The sequence below is a fragment of the Eschrichtius robustus genome, chromosome 14 (assembly GCF_028021215.1).
Source record: "Eschrichtius robustus isolate mEscRob2 chromosome 14, mEscRob2.pri, whole genome shotgun sequence".
Lineage (NCBI taxonomy): Eukaryota > Metazoa > Chordata > Mammalia > Artiodactyla > Eschrichtiidae > Eschrichtius > Eschrichtius robustus.
Window position 1 is genome coordinate 24,013,855 of NC_090837.1, and position 22,448 is coordinate 24,036,302.

The 22,448-nt window shown below is 46.9% G+C and overlaps 1 long non-coding RNA gene across 3 annotated transcripts in view; it reads right to left on the reverse strand.

Moving 5' to 3' along the window:
• Positions 1-10,780: 10,780 nt before the first annotated feature.
• Positions 10,781-22,448, reverse strand: part of LOC137776261 (uncharacterized) — a 370,431-nt gene continuing 358,763 nt past the window's right edge. For all 3 annotated transcript variants that reach the window (XR_011076189.1, XR_011076182.1, XR_011076184.1), the window contains one exon: positions 10,781-12,059. This is a non-coding gene — a long non-coding RNA (uncharacterized lncRNA). The remainder of the gene's footprint in view (positions 12,060-22,448) is intronic.

Consider the following 22,448-nt stretch of genomic DNA (forward strand, 5'->3'; position numbering starts at 1 on the left):
ATCCCTTCTCTAGTGGAGGAGCCTTCCTGCCTCTTCCAGCTTCTGGTGGCCCCAGGCACTCCTTGGCTTGTGGCCGCATCTCTCCGGCCTCTGCCGTGCATGGCCTTCTCTGTGCTTTGTGAGTCTTCTCCCCTTCCACTATGGGCACCAGTCAAGGATTTAGAGTTCCCTCTACTCTAGTATGACCTCGTCTTTATTATTACCCTAGTTTTGAATAAGGTCACGTTCTGTGGTTCCAGGTGGGCACGGCTTTTGTTGGGATTCAACCAACTACGGTAGCGATCCATTCTAAGGGCAAGTCAGTCAGTTCCGGATTTTATTTGCTAAAGCCCTAACAATTCTAATGACCATAATCGTATGTATAAAGCCCCTACCATATGCCAGGCACTGCTGTAAGCACTTATACATACCTCAGTTGATCTTTAAAATAGCTCCATTAGTTGACACAATAATCCGATTTTACAGATGAGAAAACCGAGGGCTACACAGTGATGTGCCCAAGGTCCCCCAGCTTCTAAGTGTTTCCCAGCAGCAGTCAGCACTGACCACAGGCCCTGGTGTTCATGCAAAGGCCAAGTCTTACCATCTGGAGCCCAGTGAGGGGCAGGCAGAGCTGTCGCTGTCCCATGGCCCACAGGAGCCAGGCACTGCCTTGATAGAGGGAACGGGAATCAAGGACCTGGGTGCAGAGCCATGGCGGGGGGGGGGGGGCGGGCATTGCCACCAGTGGGCTCGCTGCCCACGCCAGGCTGTCCTGCCAGGCACATCACTCCCGTCACCGCTGCCTCGGCCAGGAGTAGGCAGCCTGCAAGTAAACAGTGTCTGAAACCTATTCTCATTAGGCTAATTTACGAATAAATTACCATATTCAATGGCCTTATTTTTACTGCTCGTTAACAGGCCCATGATAGGATGATAATTACGGGATTTTAAGTGGCTAATGGCAGCTGGGGCGTCAAAAGCAGTTTTTACGAATCTGTTTATGGCAGTGAAGGTGACAGGAGGGGAGGGACATTGAAATGTTGAAATCACACTTTGGGAAAAAAAGCTTTAATTGTTGAGTATTTATTAGAGAGGAGGGAAGGCTGTAATTTAAAAATGAAACTCTGAAAAACAAAGGAAATTAATTAGTCTTCCCCCACCCCTCCACCCTCACCCCCAGCACTGTGACCTTCAGGGAGTGGGCAAGGGCCAGGCAGGATCACAGGAGAGGTGTGAATCTGGGCTTGTCCTCTCCGCTTGGCTTCTGCTGCCCCTGCAGAGAAGGAATCCAGAGGCCTTGGAGCATCCTGGGAAGTCTGTCCCTCTCTGCCTGGGCTGGAGGCCCTGCTGATGGGGATCCAGGGAGGGATGCTGGAGAAAGGTAAGGGCTCAGCATCCTTTAAAGAGTGACAGTGTTAGACACATTTATCCTTTCATCCTGATCGCCATCATCACCTTCATCATCAGATCTCCTCTATTCCACTTCCCCTGCTAAATTTCCCATGCATTATTTCTTCTGACCCTTGCAATAATCTTAAGAGCTAATAATTATTCTTAACATCCATTGAAGGCTCCCTGTACGCTTTCCGTGTAATAACTCCCTTAAATGTCACAATAGATAACCCCACGGGATTGGTACTGTTCTTATCATCCCCACTTTATAAAGGAAGAAACCAAGGCACAGAGAGGTTAAGTAACTTGGACAAAGTCACACAGCCAAGGCTTAGCTCTGCAACCACCTGGTATGCTCAGGTCCTGCTCGTTTTTATCACCTCCCGCTCTCATTGAATCCGCAGCATGCCAGTGGGGTGGGCTTCAGGGCCCCACGTAACAGAGGCGGGAATGGAAGTTCAGAGACGGTAAGCCACCTGCCCCCTGAGAGTGGAGATGGGTGGGTACAGGCTGCTCAGAAAAGGATTCTTAGGACTTGTTAGCTGGTGTCCAGGAGGAGCTGTTTAGAGGCTACTTTCCCCCCCTCTGTGGGTGCTTCTTGTGGGTTCCTCTCTCTCCTGCCCAACTCCCCAACTCCCCGCCCTGCCGACCTCCTCCTGACCAGCCCGGCTCCTCATCCCCTCGCCACTGGCCCATCCATCTCGCTCCTCTGCTTTAGTATGCAGCCCTCGGAAAACAAACACGCAGCAGCCTGACAGTGGGAATAAATATCGCGGCGATGTTGATTAGCATTTGATCCCAGCTGGGGCTCTGGAAGCTAAAGTACTGGAATGTCTTGGCAGTTTTTTAATGCTGAATAATTTGATTAGATCAGTGACTGAGGCTGCTGCTCTGGGTGAGATAAACCCTCCCCACATTACAGGGGAGAGAGGCAGGGCACGCAGGGAGCACATCCCGGCCCCCCAGCTCGGGCTCCTCCGCCCTCTGCTTCCTGCTTGCCTCTCTCCCCATCTCTCTCCCCATCTCTCCTTCTCCTTCCCTCTCTTCGTCCCTCTCTCTCCTCCCCCCCTCCTCATTGCTCTCCCTCTCTCTCTTCATCTCTCCAACTCCCCCCTCCCCCAGCCCCAACCCCACCTCCTCCTCTTATGAAGCCTTAAATACATCATTTAATCAACTCCACAATTTCAATTTCGCACAGTTGTCAGCTTGAATGTCTGACGAGGTGGTGAAGACCCCACAGATTGCGGGCAGGGGTGACAGGGCCACCGGTCCTCCCCCCGCCCCGCCCCAGCCTTCAAAGAGCCCCCAGCCTCAGTCCCATCCCTCCCCCACCCCTCCCCCACCCCTCCCCAGCCAGCCCAGAGCGATTCCTGAGGTTTCTGTTTCCTTATGGCAACTGTCAGTCAGTCATGTAGATGTTTCTCTTGTCATCAGTGTGAAATTACCAGAGTGGCCTCATTATCCGCTTACTCCAAATTTGGAGGTAATATTTCTGTTTGAAGGATCATAATCTCCATTTAAAACAAAAATAACATCTCCTCAGGTAAAGGAGGAGTCGGGGAAGGGAGATGACAGTTGGGGACAACCCCAGCCTAGATGAATTATCTCGGTTTTTCGATAGAGACTTACACAGGCAAAGCCCTTTGCTGACCTGACCTAACACAGAGCCCACCTTTCTTGAAAGCTGTTTTTTTCTGGCCCCACTTGACTCTAAAATATGCATCCCTCCCTCTATCCCCGTCACCTTCATCTCATCTGAACCATCTGAGAGGCACTGCTGCAATAACAAAAAAGGAATGGGGGCAAATGGACGGGAAGGAGTGGGGAAAGCTTCTTTCTTATGCAGATTCAATTCCGAGCACTTCTCCCAGGCTCCAGCGGGGTGTTACCTGAACCCCATTAGCCACAGGGAAGGCTGTGTGTTCTCACCAGTGGCATTGCAAAGCCATCTGACCTCCTTCTCCATCCGACGCTGTCATCTCATCACCGGAGAGTCGGGCTCCAGCTTTATTTGTTTTTCTCAGATGGATCCAGAAATGGCTGGGGGAGGCACTTCCCAATAACTGAGTGCTGGCTTTGTCGGGAAAAGCCACACTCAGGGCTCAAATTGTCCTCAGGCTGGTGTGGGTGGAATGAAGCTGAGCTGAGTGTGTGTGTGTGTGTGTGTGTGTGTGTGTGAGAGAGAGAGAGAGAGAGAGAGAGAGATGAGTTGGAGGGAACATTGAAACCAATCCAGGAGTAGGTTTTCTTACTGCTGTGTGACCTTAAGTAAACCGACAGCCTCTCTGAGCCTAGATGGCCTCATTTGCAAAACAGGGACAATGAGAAAACCTACTCCGTCCTCCTTGGGGGACTGTATGATTATAGTCCATATGAGTAAAATGAGATGAAGCTGGGGACCCTCTTCATGCCCCCGCCCACCCTGCTGTGAGCTTAGTATAATCATTGTGGTCCTGGCCATTTACTCACCCACAGGGGACCCATGCCCACCTTCCTGCTGTGTGAGCTTGGTCCTGCCTCTTCGTCTCTCCAGGCCTCAGTTTTCCCATCAGCAAGAGCTGTAAAATGGGAATATTCGTGCCTACCTGCCAGTTACAGGGTGAAGCCTGAATCAAACGTGCCTGGTGCTTCTGGCTCCTTGCTCCCCACCCCCACTTCCCTCTCCAATTTTTCCCTACAGGCATTGAAACTGTTCTTTGGGCTAGCCTTTGCTAATTGAGAGTTCCAACTAGCTTTCCTGCTAAACATAATGCAGGGTTCACATCTGCAAGTTGAAGTGTGGTCTCCTTGAAGCTGGCTTCATTGCAACTTGCGTCTGTGTTCCTGGTGCCCAGGGCACAGTGCCAGGCACAGAGTAGGAACTCAATGAATGAATGAATGAATGAATGGATGGATGGATGGATGGATGGATGGATGGAAACCCCGCCATCTGCAAGTCAGTGCCTTGTCTTGTTTTCCATAGGACCCAGCCTCGCCTTCCCTGTGTGGCATTCTGAAGTTCCAGAACACAGGCGTTTACAAGAAACTGGGAATAAAAGGGTTTGATCTGCATGCTGCTAACATCTCTTGCAAAAAGAGGAATAAAAAAAAAAAATGCCAGTTCCTTCTTTGGGGGAAGAGAAGGCGTCAAGACATGTTAAATGGTTAGGAAGAAGGCGGCTGCTTGTTTTCCTTCTGCCTTTTGCAGGCTGGAGGGGAGGTGGGGGAGGTTCATTATTTTTCGGTGCTCTGAAGGCAGGTGAACAGGAAAGGCAAACTGCCGGCTGGCACCGGGTTGGGTGGCTTTGAAAAATGTAGCGCTCTCAAGGCAAGGGAAGGGTTTGATGCAATTTAAAAAAGACAGACTCCCACACCTCTCAGATCCATATGTTTCCACGCAGATCTAGGGCGCTACCGCGGGCTTTGCAGCCTCTCCCGGCTGTTCTGCTGATGCTCCGAGGACCCACGGCTCTCGGAGCAGGAGGCAGACGGGCTGAGCACCCACCCGGGTGGGTGCGAGCTGCCAACAGCAGACTCCGGGCTGGGCTGTGGCAGCAAAGCGGTGACACGGCGCCATGTGGTGCCCGGCGCGTGTGTGCCATCAGGTTGCCGCTGTCTGGGAGAAGGTAAGAAGCTGGAAAATTTTTAAAAAGTAAATCAATCAGATGGTGTATGTATATGGAAGAGTGCTAAAGGGGTCTGGGGCTGTGACTGCTGCTGGTCCCTTCCCTCTGTAACAAGGTCAGCCTACCACTGCCAGTGGGTTTTGTTTTCTGTCTCAAGTGGCATTCCTGTGCAATAAACAGGTATGTGGCAAAAAAATAATAATAATAATTCTGGAACCAACTGTGTTTGTGAAACACCAGTTCTGATCTCCCTCCTTCCCACCTCCCTCCTCCTCCTTCCCCCCTCCCTCCCTCCCCCCTCCCCCCCCCATCTTTCCATCCTGTTTTCCCTTTCCCACTTTCTTCTTCCTCCCTTCTTTCTTCCTCCCACCCTTCCACTTCTGCATTCAACGAACAACTTTTAAACACCCAGGAATCATGCAGTTGTTAAGACAGATCATGCCCCTGCCCGTATGGTGCTTACCTTCTGAAAGAGAAAGCATGAAACCAGTAAACAAATGAACAGGCAAGCTAAATTCACCTAGTGACCAATGCTATGAAGGAAAAAACCCAGGGTGACGGAACAGGGTCTGATGGGTAGAGGAGGGGAGGACCACTTTAGGGAAGGTCTGGTAAGGCCCCCTCGAGCGGTGATGACATTTCCATTACCTCCTGCACGAGGAGGTGGAAACAGCCTTGCTTTTGTAAGTTGGAACAGATTCAATAAAGTTCTTGACTGCAGGACTTGTCAGAGCCTTCAGTGCACAGGCATGCCTTGTGTTTTGAAAAACAGGAGAGCCATGGTGTCTTTGGAAGCCCTGTGCTAAGGAGTATCTGGACGGGCATGTCTTCTGTGGGATACACGTGGGGACATACCAGACTGTGGCTGTTCCTCTTCAATGGCCTGACCCTCACACCACCCCAAACTCACACCTACAGCCCAGCGCCAGCCACCCCCTCCGTTTGCTTCCCCTGGGGCCGTTCTCATGGTCGGTGCTGACTATCTGGGTCTCAGGTGTCTCAATTCTCACAATGCACTGAGGTTGGAACCCTCATGAGCCCAGTTTACTAATAAGACAGCTGAGGTGCTCTGGATTTGCGGACAGCCTGAGAACGAGTCCCGTCTCTCTCCTCCAGCTACGCGTTCACCTGGCCGCACCCCGTCCCCCCACGCCCCACCCCGCCCCGCTCCGTGTGCTCCACGCTGCCCTTCTCCTTCCCTTTCCAGAAACAGGACAAACCCATTCTCACCTCCGAGCCTTTTGCCTCTGTCGCTCCCCCTGCTTGAAAAGTCCCGGAAATTGAAATCGCTACTTCTTATGCCTGGGTGCACATTAGAACCTTCTGTAGCGCTTTAAAAAATGCTGATGCCCAGGCCCCGCCCCAGAGGGATTACATCAGACTCCCTGGGGTGGGGCCTGTGCTCGAGCATTTCTATGCTCCCTGGTTGATACCCGTGTGTCTCCAGGATGGAGAACGCCAGCTCCCCAGCCCCTCCCGGTGCCCTGCCATTTATCACGGTTTCATCTCAGGTATGACGGCCTCGCAGAGACCCACATCTAAAGCTGTGCCCCCACCCACAGCCATTCCCCATCACCTTGCTGGGTTTCTGTTCTTCCGAGCGCTTATCACCATCGGCAGCTTCCTTGCCTGGTCATTTGCTAAGCAGCCGTCTGTTCACTGTGAGTCTCCCAACCGGGACGGGAGCTCCCAGGGAGCTGTGGCTGCTGGTTCACTTCTGCATCCCCAGCCCCGGAAACAGTGCCCATCTACATACAGCGGGGCACCCTCAAGTCTCTGTTGACCTAAAGAAGGTTCAGAGAAGTTAAGCTACTTTCCTAAGATGTCCCAGCTGGGACTTGGGGCTCATGTTGGGAAAGCTGCACCCCCAGCCTTGCCAGTCCCCACACGCCACACCCTGTCTATATTCGGGAAAACTGAAGTCTAGGGCAGAAGCACACCTCCAGCCCCCTGCAAGGTCTCAGGTGCCGTTTGGGACAGAGCCTTCTGCCCGTCTGCTGCCCCTCCTCCCAGCACCACCATCAGCAGAAGCCCAGTAAGCACTGCTTGTCTGATTGCCTGAACAGACCAGCCTGTGCGTCTGACAAGGGATTCTCAGGCGACACCCCTCTAATCGCCAGGTGACCTCCAGGCTGGGATGGAGGGTGAGACACTGCATGGGCTTGCCTCTGTTTGGACAAGCTTTCTCTGTTTGCATCTCCAGGCCCCAAAGCAGGATCAGAACAGAAAAAAACAAAAACAAAAACAAACCATGCCGCATTAATTCATATCTCCTTCTCTCTCTGCCCAATCCTTCTCCCACTCATAGGATTCTGGAGGATGTGCAGTTGGTTTTCCTCTGATGGTAGAAGACCCAGATGGACCTGTGGGAGGGGAAGGTTTGGGTCTGACAAGGCAGGAGACCTCACTCTGGTTCCGGAAACCTGGACTAGCCATTTTTTCTCTTGTAAAATGGGGATCATGCCTCCTGCCCTCAAAGCCTTACCCTTTGCCTATTCTTTGATGTTACTTGGCAGGGATGAGGTGGTAAAGAAAATGAACATGAATATGACGACATAGATGTGGCTACAAGGATGTTCCACACAGCATTACTTACATTAGGAGAAAGCAACTGGACACAACCTAGTTATCCAACACTAGGGGATTAGTCAGAAAATATATACATGAATGGCAAAGCCCAAAGCCATTTAAAGACTGGCTGTAGAAAAATGTTGAATGACATATTGATAGATAGATATTCTCCCTGTGTTATATCATAATTTTTGAAAGAGCTGGTTGCAAGACGTGGAAACTTTTTCTTTTTTCAAACAAACTACACATTCACCAAAAGAGAGACCTCGAAAGATATACATAGAACTATTAACTTTGGATATGCTGGGGGTGGGAATTAGAGATCATATTGGGGTCTCACTTGCTTGTATTCTTTATAGTGTGTGTGCTTTACTTTTTTAATAAAATAACACAAAAGGAAAGTTCTATGCCATTCTCATCTCACCATATTGTTCTGATTTTGAGAATCAACCGAAATAAATTGTATGAAAATATTGACATGAGGATGAGACACAACCACACTTGCCTGGAAACAATATTGCTTATGGACTTGAATATATATAAAAACAATTTTCTCAAGATTGAGAAAATTGTTCAAAACAGGGGCTATTTCTAAGTGGTGAACTCCTATTCATCTCACAAGGCCCAGCTCACGTTGCCCTTCTTCAGGGAAGTCTCTTTACCCAGCATGCCTGGAGAGAAGGCTCCTTTGTTTTCCCAAAACATCAATCCATTCCTCAGTTGGAACACTCATGTGTTTATTTCTCCACCTTTCCCACCAGACTTGGTGCCCCTTGAGGGCTGGGGCCATGATGTTTACTGCTGGATCCCAGGCTCATTAAAGAGAACTGGTACATAGTAGGTGCTCAATAGTTGCTTGTTGAAAAGCTAGATGAATGAATGACGTTCATGCCAGATTCCATTACTCACGTGAGGGCTTCTGAAAGTATGTGTGTAATCCTGAGCTATAAATTGAAACATATTTTTAAATTCACTGGAGGACTTGCTATTTAAAGGATCTCTGATGTAAATCCTTTTTATAAAATGAAGACATCTTGAGTAATGTGAATAATTGCTCCCTGACATATCTGTTTATAAGTTGAGATTTTTAAGGATCAGGAGACTAGTGCATTTTTAAAAAATTCATTTGACAAATATTTGCAAAGTGCATGTTCTGTGCCAGGCTCTGTGTTGGATGTGGGCATGAAGGCAGAGCGGTCCCAACCCTTGAAGACTTACAGCCCTGGCTACACTCATTGTTAATGTTGTCTCAGGGTCCCAGGGACCCTGAGTTGAATCCTGCCTTCCTCACATTCCAGCTGTGTGTCCCTCGGCTACTTACTTAACCTCTCTGAACCTCAGCTGCCATGGATGTAAGCTGAAGGTAATAAAAGTACCCACTTCTCAGCAGTCATGAAGATAAAATGAGACAGTACATATAAAGTGCTTGGAAAATTGCCTGGCAGGACACATATTCACCACTACCATTAGAAGACAAGGTGGAAAAACATCCATGTGGGATGCACATCATGAGAAATTCTTGGCTGTTAGAGTCTCCCAGATCTGTGTGGCTTTGCTTTTTCGCAACAGCTAGTTATGCCTCAAAAACTTGTGCCTTGGTTTCTCCATCTGCAGAATGAGAGCAATAATATCTATGAAAGGAAGATAGTTGGATTGTAAAACAAACAAACAAACAAACAAACAAACGGCACGTTAAGTGTTTCAGAGATAATTTAACTATCCTCCTTCAGGTTTTAGGAAGACAGAAGATGATTAATTTCTGCCTGTTCCCATCTGCCCCTCAACCCCCTACTCCCTGCTCACCAAGAGGATTCTAGCTTAGGAAGGTGATGGTCCTCTCCTCCCCCAGGGGTGCCTTTGGGCAGAGCTTCTCCAGATGTGTTCAGCTCTGCGACCGAGCTCCATGGGTACCTGTGCCTCCTGTGTGCACAGACTGGACCCACACAAGAAGGTGGCGGCTCACTGGCACGAGTCCTTGTAGGGCTATCTATTATTATAGATATTAATTATTATAGATAATAATTTCTTGCCCCCATTTTGCAGATAGGGAGACTGAGGCTTGAGGTCTTACAGCTGTTCAAAAGATGCAAAGCCATATTGATCTGTGATGTAGGAAAACTCCCGTTTGGAAAACAGCTTTGACGGTGACTGTCTTTCTTTTCAAAACCACGGCTGCCTTTGAGAAAAGTTTCATTAGGGCCACGATGAAGTCTTTCCAAGCTCTGCCCTCCCGGGAGCAGAGCACTGGACTGGGGTTGGCAGATGGGACGGGGTTTGAGGAAGCCAGAAGTGGGCTGCAGGCTGCTTCCCAAAAGGTCCTGCTGGGCACTATACATGGGCGAACATAGCCTGTCCAGGTCCTGGGCTGCTCATGGACCCTGTAAGATAGAGGTCATTTAGTCCAGCTCTCCCCTCTGAAACCCTCCTTCTCATCCATTTTACAGATGATGGAAGAGACTGGCTAGGGCCATCCATTCAATGAGATCAGACACCCAGGGCTCCCACCTCGCTGCCTCTTCTTATATCCTCATGATGACACAATACAGGGGGTGGATTTAGGCCCTATTCATGTATTTATTCAATAAACACAGATAGAACATTTATCTTTTGCTAGTTCTGGTGCTTTCCAGATATTAGTTCACTTTATCCCAGTCAGATCAATCCTTAAAAGTAGGTACTATTATCATCCCCATTTCACAGATGTGTTAACCGCGGCCTAGAGAGTTAAGTCCTTGGCCAAGGTCATACATGGCTAGGGAGCCACAAGCAGCTGGGCCCCCAGGTCTCCATCCCAACTACCATATGCTATTCTGTGTGGCTTCTCATGAACAGAAAGAAACTCATTCCATTTTGACTTCTCATTCATTTTCTTCTGACTTCATCAAGGAGAAAGCTTCATCTTGATGTCACTCTGTCTTTAACACCTCTCCAATGCTTACTAATATTTTTTAACAAAGAGAGAGTGAGCCTCGGGCTCAGTGCCTTCCCGACAACCGTGTTTAAAAGGAAGCGTTATTAAGGTGGTTACGTCTGGGATGAAATTTGCAAAATGCTACCCTTTGTAGAAACGGATTCCGAGGGATTCAGAGACTTGCTCCAGACCTCAGAAAAGGCAGGTCACTCCGCAAGAACTAAAAAAATTGGTCTTTTGACCCCCTGCCATCTTGAGCTTTTTCAATCCAATTCAGTTCAAAAACGATTTGACAAACAGCTTGAGAGCAGCGAGCAAGAGCCATAAAGATGTGCGAATCCGGTGAGAATCCTAAACGTGACACAAATGGAATGTATCATGGTTTTATTTTATCTCTACTGGGGGAATGATTCCTTGCGCTATCCTTCTTTTCCTTCAGTCACTTGATCCCGAAAGGGTTACAATCTGAAGAAGAGCTTTTTCGTAAGCACAAAGAACTAATATTAGATTGGGGTTTCTGTAAATATTCATTGTAATCTGTGACTTGGTGAGCATCAAATTCCACCCTCCCGAAAGCTGCACATTTATAACTTGTGAATTCATAAATATTTACGAATTCACACAATCATCACTGACAAATTATTTCATCTGACAGCTCCACACAGGCTCTGCCTGGTTCCGTGAAATTCTGAACAAATCTCGCGTAAACTTTGCGGGTGACAAGCAAAGACCAAGCACAGGGAAAATCACAACCAGATCCTACAGATTCCAGTGGGTCAGTAGCTGATATTTACAACAATCACCACCACCACCTGGACGAGAAAGATCTTGTTGTCTGATGGGCCGCCAGATGTTCTCAACAACTGTACATATATTTATTTATAGCAATGCGTCTTCAAAGGTGTCAAAAAATGGAACCTTGTCGGTAGGGATACAAGAGTGGAAAGAGGCCAGCTTGGGAGCTGGACAGGCTGGGTTTGAATCCAGAGCCGGCTGTTGGGATCTGTGTGATCTTTAACGAGTTTGCAATCCTTGCTGAACTCAATTTCTTAGCTTCGAATTTGGGATAATAAAAGCAGCAACACAACAGGGCTGTTGTCATAATTGTAGGTGCTGCTGGTGAAACCCCAGGTCCAGGGTCTGCCACAGAGCAGGGGATTCAATAAATCCTGGTTTTATTATTACTGTTGCAAATAGTCGTTTGAATAATCACAGCTTCTGGCATGACCACATTTTCAGTGATTTCTGAACACAGAAGCGGTCCTGCTCCCAAATCCTTTTCCTCTGTTGTTACCTAAACACACTTGACAGGGACATTTCCATGTGTGGTTTTAATTTTTGAGTCCCCCCCGCCCCCAAAAGAAATCATGTGCCTGCCACACCCAGACTGCAGGTCACCCTAAGAATCCACTTACCCATTGGAGTTTTTCTTCCATCCATCCCCCTTCTGCATGAACGAGAAATAACTTGTTTTTTTCCTCCCTCTCTCTCTGATTTGCTGATTGAATGGCACCCTGGTAAAAATGAGTTTACCTCCAGATGAGTGGGAATAAATCCCCGCCATCATTCCGTGAGTCTGAGTCAGGGTGCTTCGAGCCCTGTATGGACAAGAAAAGCCGATTTTGATGACGGGAGCTGGGCCTGCCTTCTGCTTCATCTTACACAGGCCAGTCTATTAACAGTGATTACGCGTTTCACTGACTCAGTGCCGGGTACAGGGTTCCTGCAGGGGCAGCTACACAGGCTAAATGCTATATTCCCTGGCTTAAGACTCCCTGTCAGCTTCCCACAGCACCCCACCAAGCCCTGCCCCCCACAGTGCCCTCCAGCTGCCCTGTATGCCTTCTATTCATTGAACAAACCCAAGCTCGTGCCCACCCCAGGGCTTTTGCACTTCCCATTCCCTCTGCCTGAATGCCCTCCACCCACCCCCCGGAATCTTCAGGGAGCTGCCCCCTTCTTGTCACCTAGGTTTCCTCCTCTGCCACCTTCTCAGAGAGCCCTTCCTGACCCCTTACCTAGAGTCATCACTCTTCATCAAATCACCCTCTTTTTATTACCCGCATCTGCTTTTCTTCATAGCACTTATTAATGGAAGCTATCTAATACCTTTTCTTTTTTCTTCATTTCCAGAGCCTTCCACACACTAGGAGGTCCACCCAGGCAGAAGCTTGTCTGTTACCCATAGCTGTATACCTACGACCTAGAGCAGCATCTGGCATATATTAAACATTCAATAAATATTTGTTTGGCTGAACAAGTAAATGAATGTAGTTACAGATAGGACAGGCGCAAGATGAAAACAGATGGCGGGTGAGCTCTAGGCTTAACCACATGGTAGTTTTGTGATCTTGGGCAACTTAAACCTGGATGAGCCTCAGTCTCTTCATCTGTAAAATGGGTATAGTAACTTGCCATCTTTCACAGCATGGTGGGATTTCGAGATCCCAGACACATAAAGGGTCGAGCTCTTCCCATGGGGAAGTCATGTACGGCTGACTCTTGGTTAAAATGAAAACTATGTAATTGATGGAGTCCAGGGTTTGGAGAAGTGTGGGGACTTAAAGACTGCATTTCTTTTAGCCCCTCTGACCTGTCCTTCCATGTCAGACCTCCAGCACCTTCCAAGTGTGTTTCTGGGGAAACCCTGTCCTATTTTGAGAAAACAAGCTTGCACCTTAACTGCAGGAGCAGGGCCCCCATAGGTGTAGGCAGCAAGGGCAGAGGGACGTCACCAGAGAGATGCTGACAATAGGACTGAAGACAACATTCCGTGGGAAAATCGACTGAGTTGAAGTTTTGCAAGGTGAACTTTCCAACTGCAAAGTCTCCGCCCTGGGTGTGTTCAGCATTGCATTAAAGTACATGCGCATGTGAGCATGTATACACGCTTGCACACACACACACACACACACACACACACATACACATTTTTCATAGTTGCTTTAGCAGAAGTTAAGGAGCAAAAAAGATTTGTTTCTTTCTAAACTTTCGCAATTTCAACATCTGCCTGTTTGGGTAAATTTGACAAGGACGATCTCTTTTGTCTTCTCTCTCGTTTATGATCTTTTTTTTCCTCCCGAACCCAGAAATTCCATGAGAAGTGTTTTTAAGAGTGCTCACTGACAAGTGTACACATGCCGTCCGTAGCCAGGGAGCAAGCGGCTCAGTCGCTAACTTGCGAGACAGGAGCTAGATTACAATCATAAATAAATGATTTGCTGTCTCCTCGCATTCAGACTTGTAGCTTTTAAAGTGTGCCTGTCATCGTGGAATCAGATTTAGTCAAATGCTGTGTAACTACAAAATTATCCTATCCTTACCTTTTTATTCTCCCTATAACGGACAGTTAAATTGGATTTTCAAATTTGAAGTGCATATGTTTTTCAAATCCCCAGAGGCTGTCTATTTTTTCATTTCTAAAGCAACTCGCTAATGTTTATCATTACCACACAGAAATATTACAGTTCTTAAGGGGCGCCTTACAAAATCAGCACGGGAGAAACGTGCTTTATCGTCTCAAAATGAAACCAATTTCTCAGCTGATTTGCAATTTATTTACATGTTAGCATTTGATTTCCAGCTGATTTATAACCCCATACAGCTCCGTCTCAGGGTTTATTTAGAAAGCAGACGACGGTGGTTGGGGGAGGATGTGGAGCTCTGTGTGGCATGGGATGTCTCCTTCCCCCTCGGGGAGTTGGAGATGCCAGTCCTGAGTCTCTTGTTTTCGTTCCGTCTTCAGAGAATTCAATGCCCCAGCCAGCGCAAATACACAGGGTGCTAGGCCCAGCCACTGCATGGAGATGAGATGCTGAAAGACAGCCTTTCCAAAAGAATACATTACCTCCTCTGCAGTGAGCAGGGAGCTGGATGGAAGAAGGGGAGAAGATGGCTGGAATATAGCGGGCTTGCATCCCTAGGCTCATTCACAAAGCTCTAATGGCAAATGTGGTACCCAGATTCAGAGAAGTATTGGAATGGACAGTGGGGAGTTTACTGGAGTTTACTGCTTCATCTGTCTGACCATTCGTCCACTGATTCATTCTTCCAACCATCCATCCATCCAGCCAGCCAGCCAGCCAGCCAGCTAACCCTTCATCCTTCTAACCATTCTCACATCCATTCTTCCATAACTCTCACCCCCAATCCATCCCTTCATTCATCCATCCAGCCATCCATCCAACCACCTTATCATCTACCTATCCACCCATCCACCTACCAATCCATTCATTGTCCCTTCATGCATTCATCCATCCATCTGTGCATCCCTCCATCCATCCGTCTACCCATCTACCCATCTACCCATCTACCCACCCACTCATTACCCATTCACCTATCCACCCATCCATCCATCCATCCATCCATCCATCCATCCATCCATCCAACACCTTCAAGATGAATGTTAAGGTTACAAATGACTAAGAAACTGACATGGCCCTCATAAAGCTCATGGTTAAGTGAAGGAGACTAACATATACCTCTCTGGGTCATCATGAAGCTCAAATAACTTAATACATGTAAAAGTGCTTAATAAACTGTAAATCACCTTAAAAATATAACCTACAGGTGGAATGATGTAACGGGTTAGAGCAAGGGCTCTGCTTCCTTCTAGCTGTGGAACCATGGGCAAACAACTTTATCTCACCAAATGATGATTTCCTTGTCTATAAAATGGCAGAAGAGGGTAATAATTATTATGATATCTACCTTGAAGGGATATTGGGAGTATCTGATGAGGTAGATCACCCATATCAAATGCTTAGCATGGTGCTGGGGCCATAGTTAGCACTTCTTACTATTATGATTATTACATACTATTGAATTATTACATATTATTGTACATTATTATATACAGGAGGACAGAGTAATTACGTCTGAGAAGATAAGAAAAGATGTTACAGAAGAAATGACTTCTGAACTGGGTTTATGGAGGAGGGAAGCTTTTCTCAGATGCCAAAAGGAATGGCATTTCCAGCAGGGAGAACAGCATGCACAAAAGTCTTGTGGCATGAGGTGCACCCAAAGATTCAACAAAAGGAGAGGGGTGTGTGGCTGGAGCTCAGGACCCGTGGGGCAGAAAGGAGGAAGTGCCTTTGCATATTAGGATATGGAACTTGGGTTTGTCCTGGGCATGACAGGCAGCCATTGGAAGTTCTTAAGCAAGGACATGGCCCCATCCAATTGGCACCTTAGGAAGCTCTACTGTGCAGAGGACAAATCTGGAGACAGGAAGCCCAGGGCAGGGACTGGAGAAAGAGCTCCCTGGAGAGCACATGAGACAGGACCCAGCGCACTGGTGCAGGGCTGGTGAGAAGGGGCAGATTTGAGAGATGGGTGTTCAAGTAGAATCAGCCAGGACTTGGGGGCCAGTTGGAGAAAAGAAGAGGAATAATGAGGGTTTCACAGGCATCTTGAGGAGCACCCTGTCAGAGGTAAAATCCCTGGGACTGAGATGAATTTTCCTCCTTACTTTGCTTATATCTGCCCATGCCATGCAGAGTTTCTCTGAATAAATTTGCATGTATTTATGCTACAGGCAGCCAGCACTCACTCCTGCAAAAGGAGCATCCCTCTCTCTCTCTCTCTCTCTCTCTCTCTCTCTCTCTGACTCTCTTTTCCACTCCCTCCCTCCCTGTCTCTCCAAATATGCGCGCACATCCAGCACAATTCCCCTTCTGGGCAGTCAGGAGCCAGGAACTTCCTGGGACTTCCTGATTGAACTTGGATGAGTCCCTTATCTCTCCTGGCTTCAGACAGGATAATCTCATGTCTCTGGGGTCTCTAACTCTAGGATACTGACAGAGGTCTAGTCCCCTGATGTATAAGGGGTGTACCAATTAGGACAATTTATGTCATGAGTAATCGAAAATCTGATTCAAATTAGCTTTAAAATGAAGGGTCTTAGGTTCATGAAACAGAAAAGTTGGAGATTTCAGCTATCAGGTGAAATTTGGTCCAGCAGTTCAAGGATGTCACCCATGAAGAACACCATTATTTTCTGTCATCTGTTTCCCACAGTGTCAACTTCATTCTCAGTCTGGTTACCCCCAGGCTCTTTGCAGGGCTCATAAGCACATGCTCCTGTGTTCCCACCCAGCAAGGAGGAGAGGGAGTGTCTTAGTCTGGGCACTGCCCCCAAAGCCCTGAGATCCACCCTGATTGAACAGCTCAGTTCCCAGGCCCACCTCTGAGTTAGTCTCTGTGGTCAGAAGGAGGGGCGTGCTGATAGGCTCCTCCTGGGTCACATGCTCCTGCTCCTACTTATGGTTGCCTGTGTATCTCCATACAGAACCCAGGGCTTTCAGGGAAAGGGCGGAATGCCGGGACAGAACCAGCACATGGCCAGGACACATGCCATTGGAGCAAACTTTCTACTGTCTTCCTTCATTCCAAGGAGAGAGGAGATAGCTTCAAAAACAGACATGGTCTCTGGAAAACTTCCTTGTTATCCACATAAAGTGCATCAAAAAAGTCAAATAATAGTGCTTGACCCAGCAACTTTAAGTGTCCAAGAGCTAGCTGCTTATGAGGAGATAAGGAGAGTCAGCGTCCTTTCCAGTGGCCTAGGCTTTGTAATGTACATTTGATGGCCCAGTCCAGACCACCTGGGACCCTCTATTGACCACAAGCATCAGCCATCCTATGCTGGAGATTTGGAGTGCCAGGTGGGAGCACCCTGGGGCTTAGGGAGGATGAAGGGGATTCAAAGTTGGTTGTATTAGACAGGATAGGTCAGACTGTGCTGCAGTAACAAGAAGTCCCCCAAACCTTAGTGACCTAACAAAGCAATGTTTATTTCTTTCTTTAAAATATTTATTTATTTATTTTTGGCTGTGTTGGGTCTTCGTTGCTGTGCGTGGGCTTTCTCTAGTTGCGGCGAGCGGGGGCTACTCTTCTTTGCAGTGCGCGGGCTTCTCATTGCGGTGGCTTCTCTTGTTGAGGAGCACGGGCTCTAGGTGCACAGGCTTCAGTAGTTGTGGTGCACGGGCTCAGTTGCTCTACGGCATGTGGGATCTTCCCGGACCAGGGCTCAAACCCATGTCCCCTGCATTGGCAGGTACATTCTTAACCACTGCACCACCAAGGAAGTCCCTAATGCCTACTTCTTGTTCTCACAAAGTCCATGGTGAGTTCGGGTGTCTCTCCAGGAGCTGTCCTTTACACAGCAAGTCAATAATCCAGGGAGCTTCAATCTTATGGTACCTCCACAGCACATGTGCCTAGCAGTGGGGCAAAAAAGGAGTGGATAATTGGGCCTAGCTCTTAATTTCTCCTGCCCCGAGGTCACACACATTCCATCTGCTTGTATGACCATGACCATCCTCAAGTTATTTTCCCATGTTCCCTAAAGGAGACGTGAATTGGAAATAACCAGGGAGAAGTAAAACTATCTGCCTTGCAAGAGGGAAATGGTTGGCACCTCACTCAGACTCACCTTCACGTTCTCCCCAAGAGTGAGAAAGAGAAACCGTTATTATCTGCTCTCTACCAGGTGCTCTGGATTAAAGGATGAACTGCCTTCTAGCAGTTCACGTTCAACGTGGGGAGACGGGGCCAATCGTTAAAAAAAAGGGGGGTGGTGGTGGGAGAGAGACAGGGAGAAAAGTAATTTTAGAACGGCTTTCTGAGTTTATCGTGAGGATAAAAAAGGAGATGAAGCATATGACATCCTTGGCAAGTCGCCTGGCAGGAATAAGGGCTCTATAAATACAAGCTATTATTGCCATTTTACAGATGAGACAATCAAGGCTCATGGTGGTTGAGTAACTCTCTTGAGGTCATCCAGTGATGGTCACCCAGTGATCGGCTGGCTGCAGGGTCTTCTGTTAGTTATCTTGCCCTTGACCTCACTCACATGAGAAAACTCTCTTCCTCCTGCATCGCTCCTTCAAAGCCTGTTAAGGGTTTCCTGACCAACGCTGGGCACCAGGTCTTCTGGTTAACATGGATGGAGGCTGATCCTGATGGGTCCAAAGGTGAGATGCTCTGCCACTTGCTTGCCTCTTTATCCAGGCTTGGATACTTCTGTGACCCCCAATCCCCACCTTGTAGGTAGCCATGGTTTAATGGTAACATTTGTCATTTCAAGGTGATGGGAGGAGTGCTGTTCCACTCCATGAACAAGACTATCTTGGGAGTCCATTGTACGAAGATGCCAACATTCTAAGGTGACGTATCCCATCTTTCTAAGACTCCACTATTTCTCAGCTCTAAGATGGATTCAACTTGTAAGACTTTAGACCAGTACTGTCCATGAGAACTTTCTACAACAATGGAAATATTCTATATCGGTGTTATCCAACATGGTAGCCATTAGCTTCATGTGGCTATTGAGCATTGAAATGTGGCTCATGTCAAGGAAGAACTGAATTTTAATTTTATTTAATTGTAATTAATTTGAATCAAAGTAGTCACATGTGGCTAGTGGCTACTGTATTGGGAACCAGAACTTGAAACCCTCTTATTCCAATTTTGTATGGTGCTTTGGTTCCTACTTGCCCATAAGAAGCACAGCTGAAGAAGTTCTCAGCAGCACCACGACCCCAGTTTGGGTAACTTAATCTGAAATTCAGTAAAAGAAACGTGAAGCTTATGTGTATCATTCGAATAAAAGATGTTACACTGCAGTAACAAGCAACCTCCAGCTCTCAGTGGCTCAAAACAGCAAAGGTTTGTTTCTTGCTCATACTGTGCTCATCTCAAGTTGGCAAGAAGCTCTGCTCATCATAGCCATTTGGGCACCCAGGCTAATGGGAAGTCACCTTCTCAAAAGTTGCTGGTCAGAGTGCCAGAGGGAAAAGTGAGCTGTGAAAGGTCTTGCATGGGTTATTATATCATCCAGAATTCATACACATCCGTTCTTCCCCCTAGTTCATTGGCCAGAACTATCCACATGTCCTTACCCCAGTGCAGGGATGCAGAAAGTGCAACACTGCATATTCTGGAAGGGAGGAAAACCAGAACTATTTGGTCATCTACACTAATGATTACATTGCATGCAAGGTCAAAAACTGGGATAGAAGTGGAAGGAAAGTACCAAGTCTGGGGGGGAAAAAACAGCCTGGGATACTTGAAAGAGCACTGGACTTGGAGTCCAGAGACAGAGACTCAATTCCTGAGGTTGCTGCTTATTTACTCTGTGATCTTCAATACGCAACTCCTTCTCCCTGGGCCTCTAACATTTATATTTTGAATAATAATTGAATATAGGTACATAATAATTCAATATTTACATAATATCTATTGTATATCTCTATTATATATACACACACACAGGACCATAGGAGTTATTGTGACTTTATAGTTATTATCCTTTTCTATGCCTAATCAAACAAGAACCCAGGATCCCCGGGTTAATATTTGTACTTTGGGATACTGTTGGCCATACATATCTATTTGCCTGTTCTATCTAGAGAACATTTATTTTTCAGAGGATGAGTAATAATTTTCCCAATTAAAAAACTACATTTTTCCACCTTACTTGCATGTAGGACGGCCATGTGACAACTTCTAAAAACTTGTAAGTAGAAGAAATTGTTGTTGGGTGTATCTTCCAGAAAACCTCCCTTTGTAAAGAAGGCAATCTGAGCTATCGCTTATCTCTTCATCATCAGGCTCCCCCTTTCTTCTAGTCTGGATGGAGGGTGTGATGGCTGGAGCTCCAACAGTCATTTTGAGAGCATTAGGATGCAGGTCACGCTTTAAAGATGGTAGCACAACAGCTAGAAAGAGCCTGGATCTCTCATGGCATCATGGACACCGTTCTTCCGACTTTTTTTACATGAGGGAAAAGTAATTCCCTACCATGATAGTGAGATTTATATTTGGATTTTTAATTACGTGTGATCAATCCCTGATGATAAAACATTGCAAAAGTTGATTGCTTTGCTGATGACCAAGAAGTGACTCTCTTCCAGGGGTAATAAGGAGAATATGGGCATTGGAACCACATAGACCTGAGTTCTTACTCTACTGTTAATGAGCTGTGTGACCTCAGGCAGGGGACTCAGCCTCTCTGAGTTCAAGTTTCCTCATTTGTAAAATGGGTATGAAAACAAAGCACCCATCCCCCAAATGCACAGGATGCTTATATGGATTCAGTGAGATGACATCCACAGGGTTCTTATTGTCTGGAACATAGTAGGTGTTCAAAAAGCAGCAACCACAATAATAGCTCACATTATTTTGCACTGACTCTGTGCCTTGTGCTGTTCTAAGGGATTTACATCCACCAACTCATTTAATCCTCACTAAACCCCAGGAGGGGGTATTTCATCGCCCCTGTTTTACAGATAAGAGAACTAAAACAATAAAGTATGTGTTGAATAATGATTTGAATATCATGTTGAATAAATGAGTTGGGACTCCAGGGGCCCCTGAATATCAGCCACTGGGCGTGCTGCCTCCATGGTCTTTGTCACATCCCACTGTTACCTTGTCACCAGTACTATTATAGACTTCATAGTTTTCTTTAACTTAATTTTAGATAGAATCACTTTTAAAAATATATTCTCATTCTAAGCAATAAAATATGCCTGGAGCCACTGCAGATAGATAGATAGATAGATAGATAGATAGATAGATAGATAGATAGATAGATAGATAGATATAGCTATATATATATATATATATATCTTCACAAAACATATGGCACTACCTACTAGAGCTAAACACACATTTATGCTATATGCTCATGTGCTATACTTTGGCCCAGCAATTCCAGTCCTGGATATATAAACTACAGGAAAAAAAATGCTTGTAACCACCAAAGACACAAGATAGAATTTTATAGCAGCTCTTTATTTGGACAACTCAAATGCCCATCAGTAGTGGAATGGAGATATAAATTGTGATATATTCATTCAATGGAATACTACTCAACAATAAAAAGTATAAACTACTGATTCATGAAACAACAAGATGAAGACATAACATTAGGGGAAAGTTTGATACCAAGGAGTGTACACTGGATAAATCTATTCATACGAGATTCAGAGGCAGGTGAGAAGTGATAGAGGTCAGGATAGTGGTTATATCAGGGCAGGTGTTAACAGGGAGGAACATGAGGGTGCTGCCTGGGGGTCTGGAAATGGGCTACATCTTGACCTGGGTGGTGGGTATGCCCATGCAAAACTTAATTGAGTTCTTCACTTCATATTGGTACCCTTTATGATAATTAAGTTACATCTCAATAAAAAGGTTTATTAAAATGTATTTAAAAGGATCAAGTAAGTCAGGGAACCACATGGAGTCATCCTACACAAGGGGAAGCAGAGTGTTCCCCACAGGAAGCAGGGTGTTCTCGGTAAATACCAACTGAACGGGAGACGTGGTGGCCCCAGGGACCAATACCCTGTAGGAGAACCAGCCAATTCTGTGCCGCATCCCTGGTCATCCCCAGGTTCTGTGGGGAGGGCTGTGCTCCCCAGCTGCTGAATCCTTTGTCCCGAGGCTCTGCCAGTTACAGCCAAGCTCTTGGCCTACCAGCTGCCAGCTCCTCACTTCTTCCCTCTTGACGATGGCTCTTGCTGGACCTGCCTCTTTCTCCCTCCCCGGCTCCATCATCCAGCAGCAACCTTCTGATGAGGGTGTTTGTTTCGGCCACATGTTAAGACTGAAGCAGATCCTGGTACTCGGGGGGAATTCTCTCCTTTACTGAGCCCAGTGGGTGGAAAAGCAAAGGGAAGGAAGGGAAGATGGAAGGTGGGGAGGCAGGATCCCAATGGATGTATGCCACTTTAGGGAGGATGGAGAAAGTTGTCAAGAAGGGACAGTGTCGGGAACAAAGTCATGTACATCATTTACTTTTAAAGTCTCAGAGTGTGTGTGTGTGTGTGTGTGTGTGTGTGTGTGTGTGTAGATGGACAAATAGACACAGACAGTAAGACAGAAATAGGAGACAGTGACAGAGAGAGGCAGAGAGAAGGAGAGGCACAGAGAGAAGGTACAAAGAGGGAGACAGCACACACATCTTCTCTAATGCA